Source organism: Prinia subflava, chromosome 5 (assembly GCF_021018805.1).
Source record: "Prinia subflava isolate CZ2003 ecotype Zambia chromosome 5, Cam_Psub_1.2, whole genome shotgun sequence".
Classification (NCBI taxonomy): Eukaryota; Metazoa; Chordata; class Aves; order Passeriformes; family Cisticolidae; genus Prinia; species Prinia subflava.
The window spans coordinates 5,540,507-5,559,933 of record NC_086251.1 but is presented as its reverse complement, the minus strand read 5'-3'; the positions used below and the strand labels follow the sequence as shown (position 1 = coordinate 5,559,933).

General features: G+C 53.0%; 1 protein-coding gene across 1 annotated transcript in view; it reads left to right on the top strand.

Annotated features, from left to right (window-relative positions):
• The first annotated feature begins 15,615 nt into the window (after window positions 1-15,615).
• The window catches only part of BAHD1 (bromo adjacent homology domain containing 1), a 39,134-nt gene continuing 35,322 nt past the window's right edge, over window positions 15,616-19,427 (top strand). Inside the window, exon 1 of the mRNA XM_063397759.1 lies at window positions 15,616-15,904. The gene's annotated coding sequence lies outside the window, so the exon portion shown is untranslated. The remainder of the gene's footprint in view (window positions 15,905-19,427) is intronic.

Below are 19,427 nucleotides of genomic sequence, written 5' to 3'. Positions count from 1 at the left end.
TCCCTCCGTCTTCCTAACCACAGCTTTTCCCCATGCTTCTCATTTAAAAGAAATACATTTACAGAGATCATGCAGGCTGTGCTTTAGCTCCTCTGGAGAGCAGCAGAGCTAACAGGGAAAACACAGGGGGCCGTGCCACTGGGTATCATCCGCATGGTTTGTGCTGTGGATATGTGATGGAAATTCTCCTGGCCTGACAGCCTTTGGGCTGGATGTGCTGCATCTTCCCTGTTTTTCAAGATCCTTGCCCTGTTTGCAGCTGACTGGCCACCAAGCAGAGAAGGCATGGAGAGCAGTGGGGGGAATTATTCATGAAGGTATGCAGTGGGTTAAACCTGGCTGGGTGCCAGGCTCCCTCGGGAAGCCTCTGCATCACTGCCCTCCACAGCTGGACAGGGAGAGGAAATATAACAAATGTTCATGAGTTGAGATAAGGATTGGGAGAGATCCCTCACCCAAAACTGACAGGCAAAACTGACTCGAATTAGAGATGTTAATTGAATTTATTACTAACAAAATCACAGCAGAATAACGAGAGGTAAAAAAAAACTTTAAAAGATCTTTTCCCGCACCCTCCCCTCCTTCCCTGCTCTGGCTCCTCCCCACACAGCAGCGCAAGGAGACGGAAATGGTGGTTACAGTCAGTTCATCACAAGTTGTTTCTGCTACTGCTCAGGGAGAGAAGTCCTTCCCGTGCTCCAGCATGGGGTCCCTCCCTCAGGAGACAGCTCTCCATGAACTTCTGCAATGTGAGTCTATCCCGTGGCTTTGTGGGTCATTCTTCCATGGTGTCAGTCTTTCAGATTCAGCCTGCTCCAAGGTGGATTCCCCACAGCTTCACAAGTCCTACCAGGAAACCTGGTGCAGTGTGGGCATGGGTCTGCAGGTCCCTGGACAGGCACAGGCTTCCCACAGGTTCAAACCCTCCTCTCAGGTATCCCCCTGCTCCAGCATGGGGTCCTCCACAGGAGGATCTCTACACACCCATGGCCCTCCATGGGCTGCAGGGGGACAGCCTGCTGCACCACGCTGTGTACCACAGGCTCTAGGGGAATCTCAGCTCATACCTGGAGCAGCTCCTGCCCCTCCTGCACTGACCACACCACACCTTGCTGTCTGCTGTTCCTCTCACATATTCTCACCCTACTCTTCTCTGGACCCAAGTCTACCTGCCTAATAAGAATTTTTTTTTCTTAAATATGTAATCCTAGAGATGTCACCACCATTCCTGATTGGCTCAGCTTTGGCTAGCAGCACATCCATCTTGGAGCTGCCTGGAATGGGCTGTGCTGGATATGGGGAAACGTCCTGGCAGCTTCTCACAGAAGCCACTCCTGTGGCCACCAAAACCTGGCCATGTAAACCCAGTATAAGGTAACAGAGTTATTTCAGCAGTGTGGGATTTGGAATGAGGTTCAGTTAGTGACAGGAAGAGAAGATGTAGCCCCAAGCTGCACAGGGGAAGTTCAGATGGGATATAAAGAAGAATTTCTTTACAGAAAAGTTGTCAAGCACGGAAAAGGGGCTGTCCAGGAAGGTGGTGGAGTTCCCATCCCTGGAGGTGTCTGAGGAATGGCTGGACGTGGCACTCAGTGCTCTGGGCTGGGTGACGAGGTGGGGACCAGGCACAGATCGGACTCGGTGATCAACTTGTGGTAAAAAAGCTGGGCTCACACTGAGCTGGGGCACTGCTGGTGTTTGATCCAGAAACTCAAGGGAAAAGTGGAATATACAGGGGGGAAGGTGGGCTTGGACATCTCTGGTGTTCTGCCTCATGCCTCTCAGGGCAGAGGGAATCACATTTCCTTCCAGTTTTGGACAGAGATTGAGTTTAAACAGAGGCTGTGTTTCTGGGGCTGCCCACAGCGTGAGGGAGCTGTTTGCTTTATGAACACACCAGGGACGTGGTGTTAAAATCTGTCTGTGAGGTAAAACTGCTGCAGAGAGTCTGTAACCTGGGCTTACAGCCCATTTGCCCCAGGAGCCATGGCCCCATCATGAGACTGGGCTGTGGTTAAAGCAAATCGTGCCTTGTCAAGCGAGGTCAAACCACACCAAGAGGTGCAGGATGTGGGAGAGGAACTTGTGTTTGCACGGTGCCTCAGGCAAGGCAGTGGCTCTCCCCGATCCTCCACAGGGACCTGGGTGCAGTGGTTTACCTCCCAAAAAAGGTGTCCTGAGTCCCCATGGGGCTGCCAGATGGAATTCCCAGCCCACGGCATTGCTGTGGGACCACTGGCTCCCTCTCAGCAGCTCGCTGGAGAGCCCCTCTGTCCCCTGCTCTGTCCCACTGCCTGTCCCACTGCCTGTCCCTCCTGCTTTCAGGGCAGCGAGGAGCCTGTGTGCTCGTGTGTATGTGGGACAGAGGATGTGGTTTCTTGCCTGTGGAGCTGGTCCATGAGAGGAAGGGAGGCTTTGATAACCTGTGTGAAGGATGATGTTTCCCTCCCGCGCTGGGCTTTGAGCGATTTCAGTACAGGATGACACATAACGAAAGTGTCATTGCGTCCTGATTTCACTGTACAGAGTTGTGCTGAAGCCAAGGCCTACGGTGATGTTCCATCCCTGTTCACAAGGCTCCCTCCTGCTCCTGCCTCCCTCCTGCAGCCCAGCACGATGTGTTATTCAAAATCCCTGTGCATTTGGATTCCCGGTCGCCTCCGCCTCCCCGGGGCTCCGCGCAGCACCCGCTGCGGATCAACGCCGCTGCCGGAGCGGGGACCCGCTGCTGTGTCATCTCCGCGTTCCTCATGTGGGTGATGAGTCGGTTTCTTTCCCAGGCTGGCGTGCGAGCCCGCGGAGCCGCACGCATCCGCTGTCACGGATGCAGGCAGGGAGGACGCGATCCCCGCGTCCCGGCCGCTCTGTCCCCGCGTCCCGGCCGGCAGCTGCCCGCTCCTCCCGCACAGCTGTGCCGGCCACGTTCCCTTCGCAGCGAGGCACCCGCTCCTCCCAGCCACGGCCCCGCAGGAAGATTAGAAAGAGATTTCTTTTCAATGTATACAAGAATTCACAACTGTGAAGGGGAGACAAAAACATTCTTGAGCCGAGGGCACAATATTGTGCGAGGGAGGCCCGGGGGGGCTGCGGGATTACTGTAGCGCAGCCCAGGGTCGCCCCGCTTGCACCTGCTGTTTGCTGAAAGGCTGATGCTGAGCAACAAGCAGCTGATGCTGAGGCCCAGTTGTCAGCCTGAAAGGGGGGAAAAAAGGCTGGAGCAGCGTGCACGCCAAAGGGAAATGGCAGGCGGCCCAGTGACAGCGGGAGGAGGGAGCTGGCAGTGGGGGAACGGCAGCCGGCTCCCCCTTGGCACGTGGAGCTCCGGGCAGACCCGGAGGTGTGGGTCTGCCTGAGGATCTGTCATTCCGAAGGCATCCAGGAGAAAGGGGATGATCCTGAACCTGTGAAAGGCTGAGGAGGTCGAGAGCACGAGCTCTCCCCAAACCACCCTGCTAGCTCCAGCGCTGAGCTGCCACAATGGGCAGGAGACAATGTCCCCACCAAACCCGAAACTGAAGTAGTGCTGCTGCAGGGCACCCTGCCCTTGGCCTCTGCTGGTCCCCAGGCAGGAGGAAAGGTACTTTTCAGGAATAATTTCTTCATGGAAAGGGATGTCCAGCATTGTAATGGGCTGCTCGTGGAAGTGGTGGAGTCACCATCCCTGTGAGTGTTCAAGGAAGAACTGGACCTGGCACTCAGTGCTCTAATCTGGTTGACAAGGTAGTGATTGGTCACTGGTTGAACTGGATGGTCTTGGACATCTTTTCTAACTTAAATAATTCTGGGGTTCTCTGATCCCACTGTTTCTGCTCACAGCCCCTGCTCTGGTAGGGGCAATGACAGTCAGATAGATGTGCCCTACAGTATGAGGATCAGAGTGGCACTGGGATCACTCTGCATTATCACCCAGAGGTGCTGAGGCACCTTGACCTCTCTGGGCTCTACAATGAGCACTGAATGACCCTGCTCAGCTCACCCATGGAACATCACTTCTGTCCCCAGCACTGTCCACATGGGGCAGGGCAGAGAGAGAACACAGAGTTTCTGAAGGATGTCTCAGTGGGCTGAGGGGCTCGGCACAAACACAGCCCCTCTTCTGTGGGGCTGTCTGGTGGCAGAGCTGGGACTGGCCAGAGGAGGATTTTCCAGCCCTCTGCTGCAGCTGCCTCCAAAGACAGGGCAGGAGTGAGCATATTTTCCTGCAGCTGTTGGTGAGATGAAAATAATCCGCGTTCCCTGGGTGTCTGCAGGATGAAGGGGGCTGTGCTGGATCGATGTTCTTCCCGTGAGCTAACCTGTGCCAGGGGCATTAGGAAACAGCCTGTGTCCTCTCTGTGCCTTGTTGCAGAGCTTGGAGATCCTTCAGAGGGAGAACAAGCCCAGCGTTGGTCTGAAGCAAAGAGTGGTAGCTGCCTGGTCAGTGCAAGGAAGAGGAGAAAAGCAAATTGTTGTTTTTGCAGCTCAGCATGGTCCCTACTGTGATTTAGAGCTTGGGTATTCCTGCTGGCATGAGGAGAGGGAGCTGCAGAGAGCGGATGGCCTGGCCCCATCCTTGCCGACTAGACACAGTCAGGAAGTCCCCAGAAATGTTTGGGAGTTTTTTTTGCTTGGGTGTAGCTGAAGCTTCCAGCACTGGGAGCCTCCATGCAGCTCCCCTAGGCACCACTTCCCCAAGGAGCTGGCATCACATCAGTGCTGAACACGCTCAGCTGGGGCTGGTGCTCCCAAGAGCCGGCGTTCCCAGCACGGCTCCGCAGAGCTCCCTCGTGGGACCGTGATTGTGGTGGAACTCGAGGCTGGTAAGGTCTTTCCTGAATCTTTATGGGGACCATCTCCTGCTCTGGGGGCAGCCCTGGTCTCACAACCCTGCTGAAACGGGACATCACTCCCTTTGCAGGAATCACTGAGTCCACGGGATCTGCCTGGGATTTGGTACTGTTTTCTGCATCACAGCACCCAGGAGTATCCACCCTCCTGTATACTCACTCAGCATGTCTTGGAAAACTGGAAATCTTCCTGGAGCCTCCATAGGTTGCTTTTGCACTTAGAAAACCTCCTTCATCTCTATTTTCTCCATGGCAGACATAGGAGACCTATGTCTCCCCAGGAGACATAGGCAGGATCAAGCCCTTTTTGCCTGGTGTCCTTTCCACACAGGCCAGGACCTCAGCACCCCTGAGTGCCCCAAAACTGCTGCTGGCAGCATACTGAGTCCCCCTTCCTCTGCCACCAGTCCCAGCTCTGGCTGGAGGTGCACGTCCTCAGAGGCAGAAATCCTTTGCTTCGTGATTTTTGCTTGATTTGCCTTTGCTCCCAAGCCAGGGTTCACCTGGAGAGAGGCTGTGCTCTGGCATGGAGCTCATGCCAGGAGGCTGCCAGGAGCCACAGACAGGCAGATGATTGAAAAGCCAACACCTTCCAGCAGGGCTGGTTTGAGTTGGAAAAAAATCTGGTTTAGGTGAAATGCAAAAAATGCTGCAAGTTCAGGCAGGTCCCACCCCTGGGCTGTGTTTTGTGAGGACAGGGGTGGCACTGAGCCCCCAAAACTCAGGTCCTTGGAAGGGCACAAAGCAGAACCAGCCACAGCATCCCTTGGGAAGAGAGGGCTCATGGATTAGCAAGATCTTGGGATTCCAGGGAATCCTTACCTCCATGGCAGCTCTGGGTTTGCCAGGGGAATTTATTTCCCCCTGCCAGGTAAATAAGTCCTTCCCCACTGGAAGGACTGGGCCATGCTAAGGGGTTAAGTACCTTGCGCAAGGTCACCAGGGTTGTCTGTTGCAGAGGAGAGCAGAAATCCTGTGGGCTCCTGAGTCACCATCATTTTTGACTCATCTTGTGATTAAAAAATGCAGTTTATTAAAAAAATCTGGTCTGGATTTGGTGTCCAACCATCAATGATTATTAGATCATTCTCTGTGGAATTAAAAGGCGCTTTAAAGGCTCAACGTATTCCCTTCCCTCCCAGAGCCCCAGGATAACCCAAACAGGCTCATTTCAACTACAGGTGGACCAAGACCAAAATCAGCTTCCTTTTCCTCTCCCTGCCTGATATTGAGGGGGAATAAACAGGTAGAAAAGCCACAGAACAGCCAAAAAGGAAAGGCTGAGCACAGTCTGGACAGAGCCAAGTCACTGCTGCTCAGACCAGTGCCTTTAATTGCTGCATCTCTTCTGCCTGTGCCCAAGGAGCTGATCCCAGGTGACTCCAATGGACAATGTCATTTAAATCAATTATCTCCCTATTTGGAGCCATCCACCCTCTCCCTCCTTCACCATACAGCCACGAGCCCCATAATTTATTCATCCTCGGCTGCACTTAAACATCTGCTCCACTGCCATTTGAGTTTGGCAGAGCATTAGCTTTAAAATTTCATGAAACATAGTGCAGGTGGCAAAATCAGAAATTAAGGATTATAATCACAGCAAAGCCTGGTTGGTGAGCTGGCTCCAGCTTAGGGCAAGAGACGCCAGGAGAACTCCTGGGGATTTAATGCCTCTAAGGTGTTCAAATGAGATTTTTATTCCCTTTTCCCAAGTGCGGGGGGGATTTTTACGTCACCACTGCTCTTAGGTGGATGTTAAAGTGAGGGGAGCATCTTGTGCTCATTGCTCATTGGGTTTTGTTGCTCCACTGCTGCTGCCACAAAATTTTTCTGGGCGGGAGTTGTTTTTGAAGGGTGATGTGTCCCCTGAAAGGTGCCCAAAGACATCTTTGCCCACCAAATTGGGATTATCAGGATTTAATGATATCCTCCACCCTGGCTGTGCTTGTGGAAAGGAAGTACCATGCTGGAGCCATGCCACAGTTCCCACTCCAGCCCTAGGGTCGGGCCACAAATTAGGGATGAGGTGTTTTAAGAGGAGGAATGGAGGAATGCTGGTTTTAAGAAAAAATCAGAAATCCATGTGTCTCCAATCCCTGCTTTCACCACAGAGCCACAACCCTCTAAAACACATTGGTTATCCGCAGCAGCTCCCTGTGTTTATAGCTAATGAAGAGAGCTTTGGAAAGAAAATATTTGCTTTAGCAATTCCTCTTTCATCTATTAACCCAGCTTCCATCGTCACACAGAGCTGAGTCGGAGGGATGGAGGAGCAGGAGGGAGGGCAGGGGATGACTGGGGAGTTAGAGGGAATTGAGAGACCTCTGTGCCTCTGGATCTGGCACTGACGATGCTGAGGAGCTCCAGGATCCAGCAATTTCTGAGCCATCAGACAACCCGTCCCACAGAGAAATCAACTCCCACTCCTCTTCCCGAGTGTTAAGAGGAAGACCAAGGGGATTATTTAGTGCTCAGCTGTGCTTTGATGCCTGGGAAGCTTCTGGAGTACGGGAGGTTTTAGATCTATTGAAGCACCTGGCAGATAACCAGGTGATAAAAGAGCCAGCATGGGTTTGTCACACAGAGATCACATCAAACCCTTGAATTCCTCTCTTCACTGAGGAAACTAGATGTGTGGATGAAGAAGCTGCAATGAGACATATCCTGACTTTAGGAACATTTTGGGAAGGAAACAAGGCCGTTTGGGCTGGACACAGACCCACTGTGCTGCATGGCTTGCCAGAAAATTCTCTCCCAAAGGCATGGCCAAGCTCCAGCCTTGGCAGTGCTCTGAGGGGCTTCCCTCCACACCAGCCTCCTGTTTGGTCCCCTGTGCTCAATCTCCCTGGATCAGGGGTGTTGTTTTAAAGAGAGGAACCGGTCAGTTCTCCAAATGTGCAGCAGGAATGACTTGCCTGGACACCACCAACCCTCAGTGCTGGCTGAGGAGGCACCACTCGGGGGAGTCTGGGGCTGCACAGGTTCTAATGTGACAGAGAACAGCACAAGGACGTTTGGTGCAGAGATGATCCACTCAGACCCGAATTTAGGGCAAGGCACAGGAGTAAACATGCACTGATGGAATTTTCAGGTTATGCTTTGAAGTCTCAAGGACAGGAGGAAGGGAGGAGCCATCTCCAAGGGTTTAAGGCTTCAGTTTTATTTGGTTTATGGAAGGAAAACATGCGGGGGGGAAAGAGCCGTGACAAAAGGTGACTTTTAACCAGTTGTATCTCCACAGGTTGGACAAGGCTCCCATCAGGATCTGCCCTGTTCCACCTTTTAGCCTTGAAACATTGTAACATCTCTGGATTCTCACAGGGCAAACTGAACTTTACACTAAGTGACACTTTTTAGCAACTTTTCCTCCCATAAACTCAGAAAGGTGCATTTTTTGGCTGGAACCTATACCAGTGTTCTGAGCAGACCAGTGCCCCAATTCCCCCTGGTTTTGGGGATAAGGCAAGGTAGGGGCAATCTCTGACCACAGTGATGGAATAAGGAGGATTTATCAGGGTTGCTGCTCTCAGGTGAAGTTTGGGAAGTTCTTACCACATCAGCCCCTCACACCCAAATGCCTCCTCAGCACGCCCTGTGGATTTTTTGTACTTCAAAAGCCTCCACCTCCTGCCTAAGCCCAGGCACAGGCTCGAGGCTCTGAGGAGCCCCAGGTGTGGGTTCCTGGGCAGGAAGCCTGTTTTGGGATGTAAATGGGTAAGGAGCTGTGGACAGTGGGATGGGATCTGGATGTGGATGGGCAGTACTGGGGAAGGCTGTAAATAGGACAAACACAGCGGGACTGTCAGTACCTGAGGACCCCAAGGTACAGATCCCGCACTTCCATGTACCCCAGTGAGCCAGGCTTGCCCAGGGCTTCATTTCCAATTCAGAAACCAGATCCCTGTGAGTGAGGAGCTGTCACTTTGATGGAGTGATCTGTAATTTCCCTGGCTAATTGTCAAAGCACAGCACTCAATCCAGGGCACTCTTCCCTCGGGAAAGTGGCTTCTCCTACCTGAACTGGCAGGAGAGCAGCCCCAGGAATTGGGAACATTGCATCATTCCCATGGCAACAGCCTGGGAGGCTGTGAATGGAGAATTATGACTTTGTTCCCCGTTCTGGCACGAGGAGAAGCTGGGCTTTACAGGATTAAGCAGATCCCAGCTCAAACATCCAGGGTACCACTGGAGGGAATAATGAATAGTAATAGCAGAATCAATGGGGTTTGATCCAAGGCACTGTCCAAACAGTATGAACAACCCACTTTGTTTAAGTTTGGTCAGCTTCCAGGCTGAGTGTGAACCCGCCGGGGGTTTCTGAGCTGGGACACGAGCAAGGCTGTGCCACCATTCACTTCATGGAGACTTCTGAGTCATAAACTGGTCATTAAATGTGAGGCCAAGAGTGATCACTATCATCCAGGGTCTCTTGAATTAAAGTTCCCTTTACTCCAGGCACCTTTGTAACTCAAAAGAGCAGAAATCTTCACACTGCAGGAATACTTTGGTGGACTACAAGTCCTCATGTGAGGATCTAATGAGGATATTTGGGTTAATGGCTATTTTTGCCAAGGCTGCAGCAGCCAGAACATTGGGATAAGCCTGTGGCTGAGCCCAGGGCTGTGGCCACCTGCAGCCATGGGGCCAAATCCTCCTCTGCAGCAGCTCCCCTGTTGTCTGGTCCCCTTGTCATCCCTCACTCCATCCCATGGGAAGTTCCTGCCATTGGACATGTGGACAGGACCTCAACATGGATGGCTGTGATAGTTCTGCCTGGTTTCCCCTTTTTGAGCATGGCTGTTCCTCTCCTGCTATGGTGTCTCTACCCCAGGGTTTTTCTGTGCTCTCCCCACAGCGCCAGCACTTGCTCGACAATCTGCCCTGACAGCCCTGTGCAGTCCCTCAAACCCATCCTGTGTGTTACAGTCCGGAGGAAAGGATGTGCTGACCCTGCCTTTCCTTCTTCTCTCTCACTGCTATCAAACAAGAGTGAGGAAAGACGTAGGGAAGGAAATTAAGGAGGTGCTGCCCACCCAGGGCACAGTGTTTTCCCCAGCCAATTATACATCCTCCAGATCCATCCCCAATCTACATGACTCACCACAGCAGCTCCAAATCCCTGAGTGCTGCCTGATTTACTTCCCATAGGAGACACCATCACTGGACAAACCCTCCTTTTGCTCCCATCTCTCCCTTTCTGAGTACTTCGTTATTTTAAGCCACCCCTCAGGGATTCAATTTCTGTGCAGAATGTGGGGATTTAGCTACACAGCCTATGTTAATGCTAATAGGATTATCATAGAATCATGGAATCGTTTAGGTTGGAAAAGACCTTTAAGACCATCGAGTCCAACCGTTCCCCCAGCACTTGTAAGGCCATCACTAAACCACGTCCTTAAGAGGGAAATCTGCACAGGGGAGTTCCAGACCTTCCCACCGGGTGCCTGACATAGGGCCCACGAGGAATGGAGATGCAGCAGCTTCAGACTGTGAGTGTTGAGCCCAAATTCACCTCCCGACCCCTGGGATGAGGCAGAGGATCAGCAGATTTGTGTGTGTGTGTATTTTCCCCCAGCACTGAGATGTTGTTACTGTCTTAATGAAGATATTGGAGCTTTTCCTGATGTCGCACAAAAAGCCCATGGAGATATGAGTTCCCCCTTGTGCTGATCCTGCCTCTAGCTGCTGAAAGTAAGGAATGAAAAACAACCCTCAGGGCTGAAAACATCTCTGAATGGGACTTTGCATGGGCCTCAGGGTGCTGGACATCTTTGGGAGCTTGGGGATAAGGAAACAGTAAAGCACCCAGGAGTGATGTTTCCTTTTCACACGGGAAATTAGGAATGTCCCTGTGTCCCTGTGCTGGCAGGAGTGAGAAGGAGCAGACACATCTCCCCCGCAGAGGAATGTCCCTGACCCTGTGTCCGTGTGCTGGCATGAGCTCCCACTCACCTGAGGGACACAAAAGAGAGATGAGGATTTCCTGCTGATGCAGCTGTTTCCCTGGAAATGCAGATTGGCTGAGTGGTGCCTTTGGGATTTTTTATTAGGTTTTTCCTGTATTAATTCTGTGCAAGGAGTTGTACAAGCAGCCATGGGTTTGTTCCCCTGATTTTTCCTAGCAGACCACAGCTCAGTGTTTGCCCCAGCCCAGAGGGGTGAAGGACTGGTGCTGATTCTGCCGCAGCCCATCCCACAGCACAGATGGTCTCATAATTGCTCTTTGCTTTCCCATCCTGACTTTCTGGGACATGTGTTTTGCATTGCGATCCCCTCAGCCTCCCTGGTTTTGTGAATCACACTTCATAAAAGAATGGCTACCTTGGGAACGCAAGGCAGGACATTTATCCTTCCTGTGCATGCGAGTCTGTCACTCCCTGCCACAGCCCAGCTCATAAAGCAAAGTCCTTGCTTTTAGTCCTGGTTTTGCATTGTACTGAAGTACACACATTCACCTCCATCCACCGTAACACTCAGGGATGTTCTTAACTCTCAGTCCTGTGATTTTCTGCTTTGATTTAGTCCAGTCTCATTTCCTGACTGTCCTGGTCCTCACTGAGCGGTTCTCATTGTCCCTGTTTTTTCCCCTCCATCAATAAATTATATCTATTATATATTCCTTACTAAAGGACTTTAAAGTGTTAATATGAGAGGTGAAATAAGAAATAGAATGCGGCAATCCCCTTTTATTTGCTGAACTTCCTTGGCAGTGCTGCTTCATAGACAATATTGGATATAAGCAGCATGAACTTTTCTAAAAATAAAATAAATTAAATTAAAATAAATGATAAATTAAACCTCTGTAGCAGCAATGGCACCGAAAAGCTGCAGATGATTCCCTGAGATATCAATACAGTAATTTGGATTTTTCCAGGTAGGCAATGAGATCCTGTGTAACAGCTCTGTCCTGGCAGAGCCCTCTCCTCCAGCCTGAATCCCTTCTGGTTTCTGCCAATGGAAAAAGGGGAATATTTCACCCAGCTAAAAAGGAGCAAATGCTGATGTTTGAACAGAAATCTCAGAGGAAGCTGCCTCTATAACCACAGCTGGTTTGCTGCAGACCTGAATACTCACAGCCTATTTGCTTTTTTGGTGTAATAGAATTCCAAGTCAGTCCATGCAGCTCCACCAGGGATTCATTTGGCCTTTTGCAGTTACTAGGTTAACCCTGGAAGGGGGAAGGAAAGGAGGGGACCACCAAAATCCATCTCTTTGCCAGCAAGCCAGTGCAGCACCAGCACCTTTTCTACATAGACATCATGAAGGGTGGGATCACACAGCTGAATTTGGGGATGTTTCTTGGTGGGATATATGCCTGGGAAAGACAGGGTTCTCCTGGGATGCAGCTGAGATGTGCTGAATTAAAGACTTTTTAACCCAGCCCTGTCACTGCAGTCAGAGACATAAGCACCCAAGGATGGGTTTATCCCCATCTGCAGCCACGAGGCTGCTTGGGAAGGTGGGGCTGGCCATCCTCCCCCTCGCAGATGTGCCGAGCTCTTCCCTGCAGCCAAGTCCTTCCCTGAGGCCCGGCCGAGGAACCAGTCGGTGCAGAATCCTCCACGCTGCTGCTCTCAGTGTGAGAGCTCACTCAGATTAAGGCTGTTGCTTAAGCTTCCATGCCTGTTTGCAAGCTGCCGGTGGAATGGAAGCTCTCCATGGATTTGTGGCTGAGCAGGAAGCTCTGATGTTCCCAAGGATGCACTGCCTCCCCACTTGGATTAAAAAGAGGTGCTGCCAGCCTCTTGTCATCATGGACACCAGAGCTCCAGGTTCCCTTTCTCTGTTCTTGCAGCACTGCTGGGGGATTTTTCCTGTCGGATTTCCTGGGACTTTTTAAAACTCACCACAGTTGTTCCTGAAAGTGAGAGAGCTCTGAGTGCGCAGTGCAAATGCCCTTCTCCAAGCCTGACATGCAGTGAGATGCTGGGGCTCTTCCCTATTCTCCTGTGGGACAGCTCAAGTTTTTATTTCTGAAACTCAGAGTCAGAAAATGCAAAGATCCATTTCCCTGTTTTCCCCGTGTTAGTGGTGAAATCCTCTTTTTCCTTCTTTGCCTTTAGCTCAGGCTCAGCTGTGGGTGCCTGTCCCACTGCAGTACCTGGAGGTGAGGGGTGCAATCAGGGACAATCTCTTAATCCCTGCTGATTCCTGGCCCACCTCTCCCACAGCCATGGGGCTTTACAACTCCTTTTACCAACAGGTACAACCTCAGCAAGGTGCTGCCACAGCCCAAATTGTGACTTGGGGACAAAGATCCTTGTTGTGCTGCTGCTCAGGCAGTCTGTAGCCTTGGATGTTATCCCTTTCCCAAAAAAACAGGCCAGAATCTGGGGTAGGAAGATCTCATGTCGGCCCTTTGGTGGTTTGTGCTTCCCAGGTAACAAGGGGAGAAAAAGCCCAAATGCTGCATCTCGGCTGTGTGGCCACCTGACAGAGGCTGGAGTCTGGCAGACATATTGTTCTGGAATCAGCAATTAGCTTCCCATTTTACCCCCTCATCCCTCTGAGAAAGGAATGAGGAAAGGCCCCAGTTCAGAACAAATTAGTATCTCAAAAGAGAGGGAGCTCTGCAGATGGCTCTGTTGTGCTTCGCACTCCTGTGCAGCTCTGGAGCACACAGCTCCCCATCCTCAACCTGTCCATTGTCCATTCCAAACACCTGGAAGAGGAAAGGTGGACTCACCTCCACTTTCCCCAAAAAGCAGCTGTTAAATGATATTTGTCATCAAACTTCAGCATGAATTTTGCCCAAGTGTTTCCCTCAGGAACACTGTGACACTGTGGGTTTACTGCTGGAGTTGCAGGGGATGGTTCAAAACTTTGGAATTCCCAGATTCTGCACTTCCCTGCTCAAATATGATTCTGTTTAGCTATGGGAGTCTGAGGTGGTAGATTTTGGAAGTCACTTGAACACATCTAACAACTAGAGTAAGTGTGCTCTGTGTAACACCAAAATTGAACTCTTGATCTCAGACTGCTGTGATTTCCCTGTTCCTGTGGCTCACAGCAGAGGGAAGAATTCCAATAAAATATCATTTTTAGGGAACAATTTGGCAGCACTATGAGCTGCCTTCACTTTTCAGGTGGTGAGCAGCTCTGGTCTGAGGAGACAGAACCTTTGTGCTTGTGGAGGGGCTCTCAGTGATGTCCAGCTGCATCAAACAGAGCCTGGAAAAGTCTCATCCAACAGTTGCATTTCCAAAGGGCAGCAGTGAAATAGGGTAATCACAGACTATCCTGAAGTGGAAAGGATGCACAAGGATCATCCAAGTCCAATTCATAAACAATATCTGAGAGTTTTTAAGGAGAGTTTCCCTCCTGCACCTTGAGGGCTTCCCAGGCTGTAGCTGTTAAGGTTTTTTATTTTTCCCTGCTCCATCACCAATGACTAGTATTTGTTTCAGGAATCAGCATCTCCAAATTGCTGAATTTCCTCTCAAGCTTCTCCAGTGTAACATCTGGATCTTGCAATAATCATAGCAGTGCTTGATCCTGCTCTTGTTTGCAAGATCCCTGTGGACCACCGGAACAAGGCAGGAAGTATTTCAGGCTCTTAGGTCTCCTGCAGTTTAGTTGAATCTCAAGCAGATCATCAGGGTCTCGCCCTCATTGTGTATGTATTTCTCTCCTGAAGCCCCATGGGTTGCTTGTTCCAGGTGTCAGTTCCTTCCCAGCTGTTTCCCAAATTTAAAAGAAATAAGACAAATTTGATACTGGAACAGGCTCCCCAGGGAAAGTGGTCACAGCTCCAAGCCTGAGAGAGCTCAAGAAGTATTTGGACAATGAACCCAAGCACACGGTGGGATTTTGGAGTTGTCCTGTGCAGGACTAGGAGTGGGGCTCAATTCCTGTGGATCCAACTCAAAAGATTCCGTGATTCTAGGGAAAAATCCCATTCTGCAACTGGTGGAGAGGCTTCAATGATGGGGACTGTGGTGCTGCTAAAGATACTGATCAAATAACTTCCGTGGTTGTTGGGTCTGCTTTCGGACTTTAAACTCATTTTTCCAGGAAAACATGGAGTTTTCCAGATGTTTGAGTGCTGCCGTGTCTCACCTGTTGGTAAGACCATGGAAGCCGTGAACACCTGAGTGTCCCAGAGAGGACAGGTTCTGTGGGGAAGCTCTGCGACATCTGAGAACTCCCTGCTGGCCTTTTCCCCCTAAAACGCAACGGGATATTCCCCTGGTGCTGACTCACAGGGCTGCTCAGGGACAGCCACCACACAGGGGGAGTCCGTGGCCTTTCCAGTGCCCATCCCGGGGTGGGAAGGATGGGCGCTCGAACCCGCTCTGCCTTTTGCCTCTCCTCCCTGGCAGCTCTCAGCGGAGCTCCCGCCGGACCCCCGGAACTTCCAACTTTCCCGGAGTTTGGATGCAGGGCTCGGTTTAAATGTGACTGCCCCCGGGATGCGCCGGGCACACCCGGGAGGCGTGAGGGCGCCGCGGGCACCTCTCAGGGACCCACGGAGGGGCCCCTGACAGCAGCGCGGGGCCGCCTCACGCTCCCGTCCTGTGAGGGAATCGCGGCCATCGGGGGCTCCCGCGGTGCTCCAGCGGGGCAGTTATCCCGGTTATCCCAAGCCACGGGCGGGGAGTGGCAGCGTGGGGGGCTCCGTGAGGGGAGTGGGGGGGCGCCGAGGGGGGCTCGGGGCGGGGGCGGGCGCGGCGGCGATTGGCCGGCGGCGGCGGGGAGGGGCGGCCGTGATTGGCCGGCGCGGCGGGGCGAGCGGCGGGCGGCGGGCGGCGATTGGCTGCGGACGAGGAAGCAGGAAGGAGGCCGGAGGCGCTCGCGGCTTGCGGGGAGTTCGCGGCGGCGGCGGCGCTCCCGGTCCCTCCTCCGGTCCCTCCTCCGCCCCCTCCTCCGCCCCTCCCGGCCCCTCCGCCGCCCGCTCCGGCCTCCGCCCGCCCGCTCCGCGACGCCCCGCGGCCAGGGGCGGGCGGCGGCGGTGGCGCCTCGTCCCCATCCCGCAGCCGAGGAGGCGGCGGCGCTGACGCAGCAGCAGCGCGGAGCTCGGGACTCGCGGCGCTCCCGCCGCTGGATTTCTCCCCCCCGGGGCCTGCGGCAGCCTCCCGGTGAGTCCACACGAGGTCCCCGCGACGCCGGTTCGTCCCTCCGCCCCCGGGAACTCCGCCGGGCCGGGAGCAGGTGCCGCCGCCCCGGGGTTTGGGGGGCGGGGGGTACGCGGGGCCACCGGGAACTTCCCGCGGCGGCGGGGAAGCGCCGGGAGGGCACGGCGGGCTCGGTGGCGGGTGGGCCGGGCCGGGCCGGGCCGGGCCGCCGTTACCCCGCGCGGTCCCACCGGTGCGAGGCCGGATCGGCCCCGCCGAAACCCCCCGGGCTCCTCCGCCCCTGCCGCTCGGGCAGCACAAAGGCGGCGGGGCCGGCCCGGGGGGGCCCGGGGGAGTTGCGGGGTTCGTGGCCCCGGGGGGCTCCTTGCCCCGGGGGCTGCCCGCCTCGACATCGCCGGATCGGGGGCGATTCCCGGGGAACGCCGCCGCTGTCCTCGGCCCCTCCGGGTGTCGGAGCTGAACCGGCGCTGCCCGGCCGGGAGTTGGCACAGGACGGGCTGGCGGGGGTTTGGTGTTTCGGGGCTCCCCACGCCCGAACGGGGCCCTGGGCCCCTCCCCTGAGGGCTGAGCGGGTGAGTCCGTCGAGTTCCCGATGGTTTGCAGGATGCGATGCTGGGCGGGCTGTGAGCCCCGTCTCCCTGTCAGGCAGGTGCCATCGAGCCTCTTTGGGGGACAGCAGAGCAGTTTTCATTTCCATCGTGATTTTTTCCCACTCGCCGTGCGCTCCCCGTGGCTCTGGACATCTCCCCTTTCCTGCCGGCTGCTCCGGTGGCCGATGGCTTGTTTCCTCTTCTCCTTTTGTGTAGCGGTGGCTCCTAATGGAGGCAGCTCCGCTGGCTCCCTCTTTTCCAGCTGCTTCTACAAGGCGCAGGAGCCAGCACATGTGACTGGGCAGATCTCGGGAAGACTAGCAAGTGCTCCCCGGGCTCCTGCTCGACAGCCAGCCCCAACACGGGGACACCCACACCCCCATGTCCCTTTCCCTGCCCCGGCACAGGGAGACACGGGAACCCCCTCTCGTTCACAAGAGCAGCCATGAGAACTTAAAAAATACGAGCATTTGGGATCTATTCTGTTTGCCTCACCCCCTCCCCTCTCTCCTTCCACGAAATGCTTATCTGAAAGAGGTTCTGGTTGTGTTTTGTTTTAAAGAATCCAGCTGCCCCTCGTGCTCGCTCTCCATCTGAAGTCATCATTGTCAGGAGCAGGCGAACCTCAAAGCAAGAGGCTTTGCCGGGCTTTTGCTTGCCTGGTTAATTGATCTGTCCATCAGTTTGCCACAATTAGCAAGTGCTTGCTCCACGCTGAGGGGCTCTGTGGTGTTCCGGGGGGCTCGGGGTTTTATTTTAAGGCTTCTGGTCCTCGTGGTTGTGAGAGAGAGTGACATGAACTGTGTGATAGACTGATGCTTTTGAAATCTTAATGTGATTTAAATACCAGCACGCTGCTGATCGCTTTAACAGAAATATCCTGCTCACATATTCATCCCGAGCCATCCTTCACGTTTGTCATGTCCTGGCTACCTGAATCGTTCCCCAGCTTCAGCTGGAGCTGTCTAAATGTTTGCTGGTGATAGGAAATCGTGCATTAGTGTGATTTAGCAGGACGTTTTGGATTTAAACATTGATTTCTGTTTGTTTTCCTCATGAACTCAGTGCAGCATTTCCAACTGCTTTCCAGCTGCTCTTCACGAGCAGGGAAGTGTAGTAGTACTGATAGGTGTAAAATCAGCTGGAAAACACCAAGCCTGTGGGGAAAAATAATTCCCTGAACTTTATGCGAGTGGATCCTTTCTGGATGCTTTGTTTGCTGGGGGTTGATGGTAACAGTTGCACAGAACAATAAAATGCAACTTAGAAATGTTGGGTTTTGGGGGAAAAAACAGTCACACCCTCGTGTCTTGAGGCAGAAATGTTGTTTGGGAGGCTACAGGCGTGTTCTCATCCAACTGAATCATTCAGTTAAATGTCGGTGCTCTGTCCTTGTTGCCGGTTAGTCTGCATCACCTTTCTGTCTCCACTCTGGAAGCCTTGGTGTTGATTTGGCTTTTGAACCGGTATCACGGGAGAGTTAGGGTTGGAAGGGCCCCTGGACACCATCCCCAGCTAGGGCAGGTGGCACAGAAATGTGTCCGGGTGGGTTTGGAACGTCTGCAGAGAGGGAGACAGCCTGAGCAGCCTGTTCCTGTGCTCTGCCACCCTCGGTGGAAAGTTCTTCCTCCCGCTGAGGTGGAAGTTGCGTTTTAGGTGATGCAGGTTAATTTTGTTCGCTGTGGTGGTGTTAATCGCTGTTGTGTGACTCGGAGGCTCTGTGGGACACGTGTGCTGGTCCAGCCTGTGGAGATCCGATTTAGGGAGCACCTGGCTGTGATTTGGGGGGAAATCCATCCTTCAGCAAAGGCTTTTCTAATGCTGCTGCAGCACTGAAAATAAGCCCTTAGCAGCAAATCTGTCCAAAGTAAACAATTGAAAAATAATTAGGAGTGGTAGGCAAAAGCACACTCTCTGCTTGGCATCGTGTTCAGATCACAAGCAAATGAATGAACGATGGGATCTGGCTCTGCAAAAACAGGAAGGTGTGCTCAGATGTGCAAATACCACATCCAGAAGGAGCTGTGGGGTTGTTTTTTTTGCCCCATCTCCCAGTCAGTTGTCCCCATTTGGACATCAGGAGGGATTTCTCCATGTGAGGGGTTGTCAGGCACTGGAAGGGGCTGCCCAGGGATCATGGTGGACTGTCCATCCCTGCAGGTGCTCAAGGAAGGACTGGATGTGGCACTCAGTGCCCTGGGTGGGTGACAAGCAGTAGTTGGTCACAGGGTGGACTTGATGATCTCAGAGTTCTTTTCCAAGCTCATTGATTCTGGGATCTCAGTTAACCACGAGGGTACAACTTGTGGAAGCAGGGGTGGAGCAACCTCAGCACTGCACCCAACCAGCAGAACTAAGTCACAACTCTCACGTTGGTAATAATAGATGAAGCAGTGTTCAGACGACTGGGAAATACAAAAAAACCCCAACAAACCCAAATAAGCAGCCCAAAGAAATGGTAAATCTGAAAATAGCTTCAAATACAAGCTGTGAACTGGCAGAGCTGGCAGGACTGGGGTGGCTGGGCTGTGACAGAGAGGGATGTGCTGCGATCCCGGGGGATTTCCCCATCCGAGCTCTGACCCTCTGGTTTGCTCTCCTGCTTGAACTCACAATGTGTTTCTGTGCCTGCTTTCAGCAGCTCATAGGTGAGCTGGTTATATTCCCAGCTGCAGATCTGGGCTGTCTTGAGCAATTCTCCAGGTGTGAAGGCTGGAAGTTGTCACAGTTTAGGATGCAGGCTGTGTGCAGGCAAAGAACAGGGGTGCTTTGTGGAGGAGGATGCTCAGGAGGAATTGTTCCTTGTGCTTCAGCATGAGGACTGGAGGCTTTGGGTCCTTCAAGCCATGGTCACAGCTGTCCAGCATGGCAGCTCCTCTTTTGTTGAGACCAAAGACATGGATTTAATGGCAGAAAATATTCAAATTCATGACTAG